The sequence below is a fragment of the Canis lupus genome, chromosome 2, assembly GCF_048164855.1.
Source record: "Canis lupus baileyi chromosome 2, mCanLup2.hap1, whole genome shotgun sequence".
Classification (NCBI taxonomy): domain Eukaryota; kingdom Metazoa; phylum Chordata; class Mammalia; order Carnivora; family Canidae; genus Canis; species Canis lupus.
Genome location: NC_132839.1, coordinates 32,817,697 through 32,830,005, shown reverse-complemented (window position 1 = coordinate 32,830,005; position 12,309 = coordinate 32,817,697). Strand labels below are relative to the sequence as shown.

Here is a 12,309-nt window from a genome sequence, read left to right as displayed (position 1 = left end):
CTTCCAATCTGTGAGCATGGAATATTTTTCCATATCTTTGTGTCTTCCTCAATTTCTTTCAAAAGTGTTTTATCGTTTTTAGGGTATAGATCCTTTACCTCTTTGGTTAGGTTATTCCTAAGTATCTTATGCTTTTGGGTGCAATTGGCAAAGAAGAAGTCAAACTCTCCGTCTTTGCCAATGACATGATACTCTACATAGAAAACCCAAAAGACTCCACCGAAGATTGCTAGAACTCATACAAGAATTTGGCAGTGTGGCAGGATACAAAATCAATGCCCAGAAGTCAATGGCATTTCTATACACTAACAATGAGACTGAAGAAAGAGAAATTAAGAAAACATTTCTTATATATGACACTAAAAGCATATTTATTAATAAAGAATCGAAAAAATAGACTTCATCAAAATTAAACATTTAGCAGTTTTGAAAGTCCCCCTTTAAAAAATTTTTATAAAAGATTTTGTAAAAGAAAATAAATAAAAAATAAAAAGATTTTGTTTATTTATCCATGAGACACACACACACACACACACACACACACACACAGAGGCAAAGACACAGGCAGAGCAAGAAGCAGGCTCCATGCAGCGAGCCCGACGTGGGACGTGATCCCGGGCCTCCAGGATGAAGCCATGGGCCGACGGCAGGCGCCAAACCACTGAGACACCCAGGCATCCTCTAGAGTCTCCTTTAGAAAATGAATAACAGCCAACAATCAAGCCACTGACTGGGAGAAAATGTTTACAAATCGTACATCTGATAAATGACCTGTATCACAATATATACAATTCAATTAAGAAGATAAGCAACCGAATTAAAAAATGGGCAAATGATTTGAATAGAAATTTTATTAAAGAAGATACACAAATGGATAATTAGCATCTGAAACTCAATATCATTTGTCTTGAGGTAAATGCAAATTAAACTTACAATCAGGGGGCACCTGGGTGGCTCAGTGGTTGAGCATCTGCCTTCCGCTCGGGGCATGATCCCAGGGCCCTGGGATTGGGTCCTGCATCGGGCTCCCTGCAGGGAGTCTGCTTCTCCCTCTGCCTGTGTCTTGCCTTTCTCTCTGTGTCTCTCATGAATAAATAAAATCTTTAAAAAAACTTACAATCAGGTGATTCTACGTATCTCTAAAAATAGCCATAATAAACAAAAGTCAAAATCAAGCATTTGTGATTGTGTGAAGAATTTGGACCCTTCATACCTTGCTATGAAGGAATTACTGGTGGAAATATGAAATGGCAGAAATTTGGAAAACAGCTTGGTCGATACCAGATAACTCAACAATTCCACTTGTAGGTACAAAGAAATGAAAACGTTTGTCTCATAGTGACATGGAAACAATTTGAATCTCCATCAATTAGTAAGTGAATAAGCACACATGTGGTATATCCATATAATGGAAAACTACTTACTCGAAAAAGGAATAGTGAGAAGCGCTACAACAGGGATGAACCTTAGAAACATTATGGTAAATGAAGGAAGATAGATAACAAAATACTACGTAATATATGTTTCCATTTATATAAAGTGTCCAGAAAAGGCAATTTTATAGACAGAAAACAGATTAGTGGTAGCACCAGGGATTAGAAGTGATGATTGACTGACAGTTGTCATCAGGGAACTGTTTGGATTGATGGAAGTGTGCTGAAACTGGATCATGGTGGTGGTTGTGAAACTCTATTACTTTTCTAGAATTTATTCAGTAGTAGACTTAAAATCGAAGACTTCTATAGTGGTTAAATTCTATCTCAATAAGACTGTTAAAAGTGGGTATGTGGAGGTTTTTTCTTTTTTTACATGTTGATCTTTTAAATCACTAGTCCTTTAATTCTTTGAGATAGATGCAGCCCTTTTGAGTCTTTGAAAGCTTGTACCACTTGCTTGTTCCTCAGAGTATAAATAAAGGGATTCATCACTGGGGCAACTGAGGTGGTAAGCACTGACACCACCTTATTAATAGCAACCCCTTCTTTTGCATGAGGTTTGATATAGATAAAGATGCAGCTTCCATAAGTAATAGAAACCACAATTATATGGGAAGAACAAGTAGTAAAAGCCTTTTTCCTTTGCTGGACAGAAGGAAATCTGAGAATTGTCCTGATGATGTATGTGTAGGACAAAATTACACACACCAAGGTGAAAATGAGTGTCAACACAGCCAGGACCAAGACAAATCGCTCGATAAACTCTGTGTCTGAGCAGGTAATCTTCAGGATGGAGCAGCATCACAGCCAAAGTGATCTATGACATTGGAGTCACAAAACTCGAGCTTGAAGCCCATGATATAGGGTGGGAGGACGATGAGCAGAACTAACATATAACATCCAATAAGGAACTTGATGCAGACCCTGTTGTTCATGATGGTCATGTAATGCAGGGGTTTGCAGATGGCCACATAATGGTTATAGGACATGGCTGTGAGGAGGCAAATTTCAGTCACACCCAAGACAATAACAAAAAATAATTGAGTGGCACAAGGATTATAGCTAACTGTATTGTTAATCAAGGGTATACACATATATCAGAATACAGACAGTGGTAACAGAGACTTCTAGATATGAGAAATTCCGGAGAAAGAAGTACATAGGAGTTTTCAGACAAGAATCTACAAATGTGAGGGTGATGATGGTTAAGTTTCCAATTACACTCAGCAGATAGGTGATGAACAAAAAGACAAAAAGCAGAATCTGTAGATTTGAGTCATCTGTCAGTCCTACCAGGATAAACGTTGTTAGCACTGTATACTTTTTTGTCACCGACCTCCAACTTTTGCATATTCTGTTGGTAAAAATGAGACAGAAATTGGACATGAGTAGAGTTCAAATGGTTTGAAAATGTGGGTAGAGTGAGGATGCCAGGCAAACCAATATTATTTCATTTGACAGTAGGATTGCTTTGGTGGCTTGTGCTACTCTGAGATTCAGACAGGAGTGTGACCAGAATGCTGGTATTAAACATTCTTACCATTATATCAATGATGTCTCTGGCATAAGGACTTCTAGATTAGAAAAACAACCAACTCCCCAACCTCCTGCAAAAAATAAGCAAGCAAGCAAACAAACAAAACCCCTGGGAATGAACCTCTTTCAGATGAAATCAGCTATGTAGAAAACAAAAACAGTCACAGAAACACTATCACAAATCATATAATGGTAGCAGAAGAACAGCATATCTACATTGGTTTGGGTATGGACTCTGAAGCTTGATTTTCTGGGTTCAAATTATGATTCATTCAGCATATGACTTTAGGAAAATTCTTAATCTCTGCACTTTGGGGTGCTTTGGTGGCTCAGTTGGTTAAGTGTCTGACTCTTGATTTTGGCTCAGGTAATGATCTCAGTGTTGGGAGATCGAGCCCCACATCAGCTCAGGGCTGGGTATGGAGTTTGCTTAGGATTCTCTCTCTGCCCCTCCCTTGGTGCCTCACATACTCTCTTTCCCTGTCTTTCTCTCGCTTTCAAAAAATAAATTAATAAATAAACATTAATCTTTGTGCTTCAATTTCTTCATATGTACACCATGGAGAATAACTGAACTTATTTCAGAGGTTTGTTAAAAGGAACTAATGAGCTAATACATTTAAACCACTTGGAAAATTGGCATGTAATAAGCACAGTATAAGGGATTCTATTGTTTTTATTATTATATACAAGGTTTTAGAATTATTGGTGATAAGCCTTCTGGTCATGAATACTACAAAACTTTTTTCAGTGGAATGTAAATAGAGTTGGTTATAATGATAGATGTGAAGTTCCTAAAGCTCCTCTTCAAGCTTCTCTATTAGTCTGTCTTTCCTGAGCTCCTTAGGCAAATATGATCATTTAAAATAACTACTGCCTTGATAAACTTTTCACTTTCAAAACTGGAAAACAAAACAAAACAAAGCATCATCTACATAACAATGAGGGTGCTATTTTATTAGCTATCATTTTCTATTTCAAACACTTTAATGACTTCTGTCTGAACTTGGAATGAAGCTCAAATTCTCTACTATGGCCTGCAAATTCCCACATGCTGTATGCATTGCCCTGCATATTTCTCCCATCTCAGCTTTTTCTACTTTATATCTCATTAAGCAAGTCCCATTTTTAGTGGCCTTTTTCAGTTCTGCCAACTTCATGTGTCTGTTTTCCATATATTTTTTTTTAGGTCTCACTGACACTATACCCTCTTCAAGAGGAAGTCTTAGTGCTCTCTAAACAAACATGTGAATTTGGGGCTTTTAGTAATGCACCACTTTACTCTTTGTAATTACCTATTTTCTTTTTAACTTGTTAATCTCTGTCCCCTTACTAGACTACAAGGCCATGAAGGTCATGTTTGTTTTGTTCACTATGCTCAATGGTGTGTCCAGGAATGTGTTTGGTACTCAGCAGGAGTTTAATAAATGTTCTTCGGTAAATAAGTAGGACCAAGCATTTTGGTGAAAATAATGAAATGAACATAATTTGCTGATTATACTTTAGCTGAAACATCATTCATCCATTTCTAGTTATTGCTTATCTTTGATAATAGGTCTCAAAACCCATGAAAACTGTTTTTGACATCAGATATGATGTCTGACAAAAGACCTTATCTTGACGTAAGGTAAAAAGATCATTTTTACCAGTACGTCCCCTGAACTGACTCCTGGACTGTTTACTTATGCCAAAGATTATATCAGACAATATTTTTTGCATTATTTTGGATTAGTATGCAGAATCATTTTGTGGAAATGAGAGGCTAAAGGATTGAATTCCATAGGGTCCATTCTAGCTCCTGACACCCATACCTCTAATTCTCCACTAGGAGGTTGGTTGAGGCTGCTGGAAACTTAATTCCTGGATAAACACAATACAGTTGCCAGGGTTATTTTCTAAATGGTAGTGGTGAAGGGTTAGGATTTGAGAATCAGTCAGATTAGGGTGTAAACAAAGGTTCTGAAGTACTCCACTTCCTTCAGTTTCATCATACATAAAAAAATGCAGATATTTACACCTTTTTCTTCATTGAGTTGTGGTAAGGATTAAGTAAGATTAAACACAAAGTTCTTAGCATAGCTTTAGGGATATTATTAATATTAAATAAACGCTGAATATTTTTGCTCTTTCTTCTTTTTACCTTAACAGGAGTTGTTTCTCACATGGTGCTTGATGTCTTTTCCTCTTTGGTTAGATGAACTTTGGATCCCTTTCTACTCTTTTCCTCACTGCAACCTTCTTAATATCTCTCCAAGACTCCCATAAAGTCTTGGAGAGATTTGTACCAGCTTGATATTATGAAGATTTCTGGAATCTCATGAGTAGTGTTTCCTTGGCAAGTCTACTAATTAATAGGGTTCTTACTGGCAGTAATATACTGTATGTTCTCTTCTTTCCAAGTCCATTTAGTATTTGTCATTTACTCTTTGCGATTTATAGAATAGCATGCTGATGATATTTCTAATTTATCCACCTCTTTTTTATTTGAACTTACTCCCCAACTGCACATAACCTTCAAATTCTCTACTGGGCTGGTCTTGACTGACTGACTTTTCAAAAACTTGTGCCATTTCAGAATAACTGTATTCAAAGTACCCTATATCCATCTTTTCCACTTCTATTTGTGTTCTCCTGTGTCCCCTCCCTCCCTCCCTCCCTCCCTCCCTCCTTCCTTCCTTCCTTCCTTCCTTCCTTCCTTCCTTCCTTCCTTCTTCTTTTTAGAGTGGGAGAGAGAGAAGGAAAGGAGGGAGAGGGACAGAGAATACCAAGCAGGCTCCACGCTCAGTGTGGAGCTAGGTGCGGGGCTTGATCTCACAACCCCAGGATCATGACCTGCGTGGAAATCAAGAGTTGGACGCTTAACTGACTGAGCCACCCAGGTGCCCTACTCTTTCCTTCTCTTTAAAAAATTTTTTTCAGTATAGCTGACACACAATGTTACATTAGTTTTAGAAGTACAACACGGTAATTCAACTTCTCTATATATTCTGCTATGCTCACCACTAGTGTAGCTAACATCTGTTACCATACAGCATGATTGTTGACTATATTCCTTGTGCTGTGTATTTTGTTCCCATGATTTATTCATTCCATAACTGGAAGCCTTATCTCCCACTCCCCTTCACTTATTTTGCCTATCCTTCCACACTTTTTCCCTTTCTTTCTCTCTCTCTCTCTTTTTAAAAAGAATTTATTTATTTATTCATGAGAGACACAGAGAAAGAGGCAGAGACACAGGCAGAGGGAGAGCAGGCTTCATGCAGGCAGCCTGATGTGGGACTTGATCTCAGTCTGGGATCATGCCCTGAGTGGAAGGCAGACGCTCAACCACTCAGCTACTCAGGCATCCTCTTACTTCTTTCTTAAAAAAAGATAAATAAAACTTTAGATTGATGGATACCAGTCCCCTTTATATATTATTACCTGTGGATTATGAACAGCTTAAATGCAGCTGATATTGTTGGCATTTTGTTCAATCCCCTATTTTGGGGTTGAGTAGTTGTTATTATATTAATATATATGATATATATATATATAATATAACATAGATTATTACTGGCTGGCTTATTAATGACAGGAAAATCAATTTGTGTCCTGAATCCCAATTATATATATCTATTTAATTATATGGATGTGAGAAGAAAATTTCAGGAGTCTATTTTTCTGGTCTCCAGATTTTCAAACTCTAATGTGTTCTCCAGCTTCTTCAGTAAGTAGTCCACTTTTTTTTCTGTCCCAGGGTCTCTACCATTCTTTTGGAAAACCTAGTAAGTAAACAATTTGCTATATGAAAGGTTAAATACTTAAGTAAATGTGGTTATAACCTTCTTGTTACTGTAGAATTAAAAAATGGATCAATGCTAAGCTTTCTAAAGCTGGCAATAATTTTGAACTATCAATTCTAGAGATATTTTTAATTGAAAAAGACTTCTGATGATGAAATTCAATCACATAAGAGATGCTTCTGGGTATGGAAATCCATTTTTCTCTCTTCAAATTAATTTTCATATCTTGCTAGGATAACAGCTAACATTTCTAGAACATTTATTAAGTGACAGATATTGTGCTAAATGTTTTATGTGGTTTATCGCAATAAATCTTCACAGCAACTCTCTGAGTTATGTCGTATTATAATCTACATTTTATAGATGAGGAACTTGAGGCTCATAAGTTCTAGGTATCACCTAAGGTACCATCTGGGGTATTATCCGATCCACCTAGGGTAAAGTAGGGATATGGAAACAAGTGGTTTGACTTCAGAGACTTAGCTTCTAAATATTTCAAAATAATGCCTTTTAATTTGTTTACTTTACTCAAGTATAAGCTTATCATGATTGGACAAATGGAGAGGACATGGATAATTGACTTCTCCTTGCTTTTGTGCTCCCTGACCCCCACCTTTTTTTTGGAAGAGATAATCTTTTATATGATGCCACCTCTGCTTCCCTAACCACAGTTAACTATTTCAGTTAGTTAACTATTTGTACCAGAATTAGAGGCAATAGTAGGAAGACAATTGCTCTTCAACAATCTAAAATTAATCACATTATAGCTAACCAAACATTTCCCATCTGTATTCATTGTCTCTAGGGCTCCTGATTTCTCTCTTTATTTAAATGGAACAGGATGCTCCCAGAAGACTCCAATTAGTTTTTTGCAAGAATGGTTTTCACCTGGTGGTTGGAAAATATTTCTGAGAAATTGCCTTGAAGTGTATTTCCCTTGAGTCTAAGGAAACATGGTTTTTCCCTTCCCAGTGAGGGATGGACCATGTGCTTTTGCATTGTATAGCTCTCTCCTGGTTTTCAGATAATATTACAGGGAAGTACAACAGTCTCTGGCTCTTGCTATCTGCTACAAGGCACCATCCCAAGGAAAACAGAGTCACTCAGATCCTGATCACAGGATACCAAATGTTAAAGGTGATAGGTCAAGTCTCTGGACCCCAGCTGTCTTTCTATCCTATCTACCTAATTCCATCTCTTACTTTTGATATAGGTTTCAAATGCCTTCAATTGATATCTGACTGAGTACTTATTACCCCAGGCTATGCTTTGGGCCCTAAATTTTTTCTTAGTTTTTTTCTAAGATTTTTCTAAATTTTTTCTTAGTTTTCAGTATTTAATATTTCTTCATATCCCAATGTCACCATTGAACAATAGCATATAATAGCATATAAATGTCTTAATGTGTTGATTGACCACTAACTTAATGTGTTTACACACATGGGGACCGACGTGTTGTAAAACATAAAGCACATGAAAGAAGGTTATATTCTCAGCCTGGAGATTAAAACTTTGTGTTATAGAATATTGGAGGAGACATTTTTATTGGATTGAGATAAAGGGCTTCCTCAGTATCTTTCATAGGTGACTTGACTGTATCCTCTATAAATCATCTGTTTCTGTTATTAACCTATGTACCTCCCATGAATGGTATTCAAAGATCTTACAGAAAGTCATGTCACTTACCGTAGAACAAGGTAATATCTCAAAATTACTATTGATTCTTCTAGAGTATTGTCAATGTTACTTAGCACCCAAATTTTATTCTATTAGTTCCCAGATGGTGAATATATGTTAAAACCAACTTAATTATATTTACCTCTCTTATGGTCTTTCATGGCTTCTGAGCATACTTTAACCAACGTCCTTAGTATGACTCAAAGCTTGACAGGAATAATGACTAGAAAGTATTAAGTGTAGGGCTTATCACATTTTTTCTGTATACCCCCACACTAGCTCTCACAAAAATTCTTTAAGTTCTCCTCAGGAACTCATACCCATTAATTCCCAGTCACCTTTTCTCTTAAGAAATTTAAAGGACAAAAATTCCAAATATACAGTTTCATTCTCTCAATAGGAAAAATCTTCATGTATTCTGGTTAAGTGAGTTCTTAACATATAAGAGCTCTCTGCACTCTGGGAAATCACTATTCTAGCTTTTTTGAACAGGGAGACAAGGACTCCCACTAAATTTTACATTTACAAAAATAGCAATAGTTATATCCATTTAGGATGCAACAGCTGTGGAGGGATCAATTAAGTGAACGAAGAAAAGATTCCCTTGAGAGTCCAGGTTCAAAAGTCACTAGTTAATCTACAGTGTAATGAACTAGAATGAATTCTTTTCAATAAAAGCTTTAAGTATCTATCAGAAGGAAGAGTGTCTTTGGAGACAGGAAGATGTAACAATAGGTTACGTGCAAAATAATGAGTCAGATGAACCGTCAGAAGGTTAGATTAGAAGGTTAGATTCTCTCCATATGCCTAGGGATATTTCAGCTGAACTCAAGAAAGAAGCTGCTCAGAATTTGCTGAGGGAATCTGGATTTGGATGAAGTCCTATCACTCTGTGTCATAGTGGAAACAGTTCCCTCCCTCTATCCTAAGCAGCTTTTTCTTCCCGTGACCATTCTTTGTTAAGACATCACAAACAATCAGGGAAATTTGTGTTCAGTTTTTTCTCATTTTTGACTTAAGTTTCAAGATCAGTTGCTGTCCATATTGGTCAAAGGGCACAAACTTGGAGTTATGTGGGATGAATAAGTCTCGATCTAATGCACATTATATGAACTATAGTTAGTGATACTGTATTGACTCTCAGAAATTTGCTGAGTGCTCTCCGTGTGCATGCACACACATACACACACACCTACTCACACATACAGAATTAATGGTGAGAAGATAGGTTAATTAGCTTGACTGTTGTAATAGTTTCATTATGTGTATGTATACCAAATTATCATACACACCTTAAATATATAAAATTAAATTTAAAAAAGGTCAGCTGCTGTCCAACCCAAAACAAAAATTGATGCAAATAGTATAGGATTATAACTTTATATATATGATTTTGTTTATATATTTAATCAATAGTTTTTATAGAATATTTTTCTCCATTCAGTACACTATTATATATTTGATTGAGGTAAGATAAATGTAGGAGTATCTAATGTTACATAACATAGTTACATAAAATATAGTTTATATTTTAGCTAGGTAAATAATATTAATTGAGCTCTTCTTTGGCCTAGTTCTGTGCCAAATACTCTTATTGTATTGTCTTTTATAATCTTTATGACATTAGTATGTGGATTATATGACTATCTACATTTTATGGTTAAAAATTGAGAAGTTGAAAATTAAGAAGCTAAATAATTTTCCCAAGGCCATGTATTTGCTAAGAGAGTTTAGACTTGAACTCATGTTTGCCTTATGACAAAGTCCAAGCTTTCTAAGTGCACTATATTATCTCTCTACTTCAAAGAACAAGGGCTTAAAGATAATCTGATTAATGATGGGCAAGAAGGGGGTCATAGTGATTAACATTTTTCCCCATAACTCTAGCAGAAATTTACCTCAAAATAGATGTATACTTTTTGAGGAATTGAATGTATTTCAATGATTAACCCAGAAGGATCAAACTGTTTCTAAATAACTTAATTGCATCATAGAACACAAGAATATTTATAGAAATATTTATAGAAACACAAAAATTTTGAAGACCCAACAAGGCAAAAATCACCATGTGTAGAATCCAATAAAAGTTATCAGACATGCAGAGAAGCAAAATGTGTGTGTGTGTATTTTTTATATGCACATATATTCTTATTTTATATATATATAATAATTTTACACACATAAAGCATGAGGAAATAAATTAATTGAAAGTGACCCAACCAGACACCAATGTTAGAATTGCCAAGCAAGAACTTTAAAACAGCTATTATAACTTCACTCTATACATCCAAAAAATTAAGTAGAAACAAGGAAAGTATAAAGACTCAAATCAAACTTAGAGATGAAAACTACAGCATGTGAAATAAAAAATAGACTGGATAGGTTTAAACACAGATTATACTTGCAGAAGAAAATATTGGCAAACTTGAAGGCATACTAATAGAAACTATCCAAAATGAAAGAGAGAAAAAATAATTTTTAGAAAGTAGCATCAGTGAGCTGTGTGACCACTTTGAGTAGCCTAAAACACATGTAATTGGAGCCCTTTGGGGATTGGGTTAAGGGCAGAAAACAATTTTTAAAGAAATAATGGCTGAAAAATTTCCAGATTTTATGAAAACTATAAAACCTTAACCAAGAATGTCAGTGAACACTAAACAGAAGAAGCATAAAGAAAACTCCCCCAAGACACATCATAATCAGATTTGGATCCACAGATACAAAATGAAGCAACTCAGTATTGATAAGTATGTGGGTAAATATACATGACATTTTTTGGTAATTTAAAGATCTCTTTAAAGATAATTGCCCATTTTATTATGCTAAGTGAAATAGGTAAATCAGAGAAGGATAATTAAATGGTTTCACCTATATGTGGAGTCTAATAGCACAGAGGATCATAGGGGAAGGGAGGGAAAACTAAATGGGAAGTCATCAAAGAGGGAGACAAGCCATGAGAGACTCTTAACTATAGGAAACAAATTGATGGTTGCTGGAGAGGAAGTGGGTGGGGAGATGTGGTAATTGGATGGTGGGCATTAAGGAGGGCACGTGATGTGATGAGCACTGGGTGTTATATGCAACTGATGGATTACTGAACTTTACATCTGAAACTAATGATGTATTATATGTTGGCTAATTGAATTTAAATTAAAGAAAAAAGAAGGAAAAAGATAATTGTCCATATAAATGAAAATACATTTTTGCGTTTATGTAATATGTACAATAGACTGTGTTACAACAATAGCACATTCATTTTGAGTTTATCTTTGTGTCTTGTGTAAAAGAATGGTCCAGATTCATTCTTCTGCACATGGCTGTCCAATTTTCTCAGCACCATTTATTGAAGAGACTGTCCTTTTTCCAGTGGATAGTCCTTCCTGCTTTGTTGAATATTAGTTGACCATAGAGTTGAGGGCCCATTTCCGGGTTCTTTATTCTATTCCACTGATCTGTGTGTCTGTTGTTGTGCCAGTACCACACTGCCTTGATGACCACAGCTTTGTAGTATAACCTAAAATCCGGCATTGTGATGCCCCCAGCTCTGGTTTTCTTTTTCAATATTCCCCTGGCTATATAGGGCCTTTTGTGATTCCACACTAATCTTAAAATGATTTGTTCCAATTCTCTGAAGAAAGTCCATGGTATTTTGATAGGGATTGCATTGAACGTGTAAATTGCCCTGGGTAGCATAGATATTTTCACAATATTAACTCCAAATGGATAAAAGACCTAAATGTGAGACAAGAATCTTTCAAATCCTAGAGGAGAACAGAGACAAAATCCCTTTTGAATTTGGCCACAGCAACTTCTTGCAAGATACATCTATGAAGGCAAAGGAAACAAAAGCAAAAATGAACTATTGGGATTTGATC

At 35.9% G+C, this 12,309-nt stretch overlaps 1 protein-coding gene and 1 pseudogene across 1 annotated transcript in view; both read right to left on the bottom strand.

The window, feature by feature from the left end:
- Nucleotides 1–12,309, bottom strand: part of LOC140615204 (olfactory receptor 6C1-like) — a 48,489-nt gene that overhangs the window by 22,290 nt on the left and 13,890 nt on the right. The gene's annotated exons all lie outside the window — the stretch shown is intronic.
- LOC140609268 (olfactory receptor 6C2-like) lies at nucleotides 521–2,822 on the bottom strand (annotated as a pseudogene).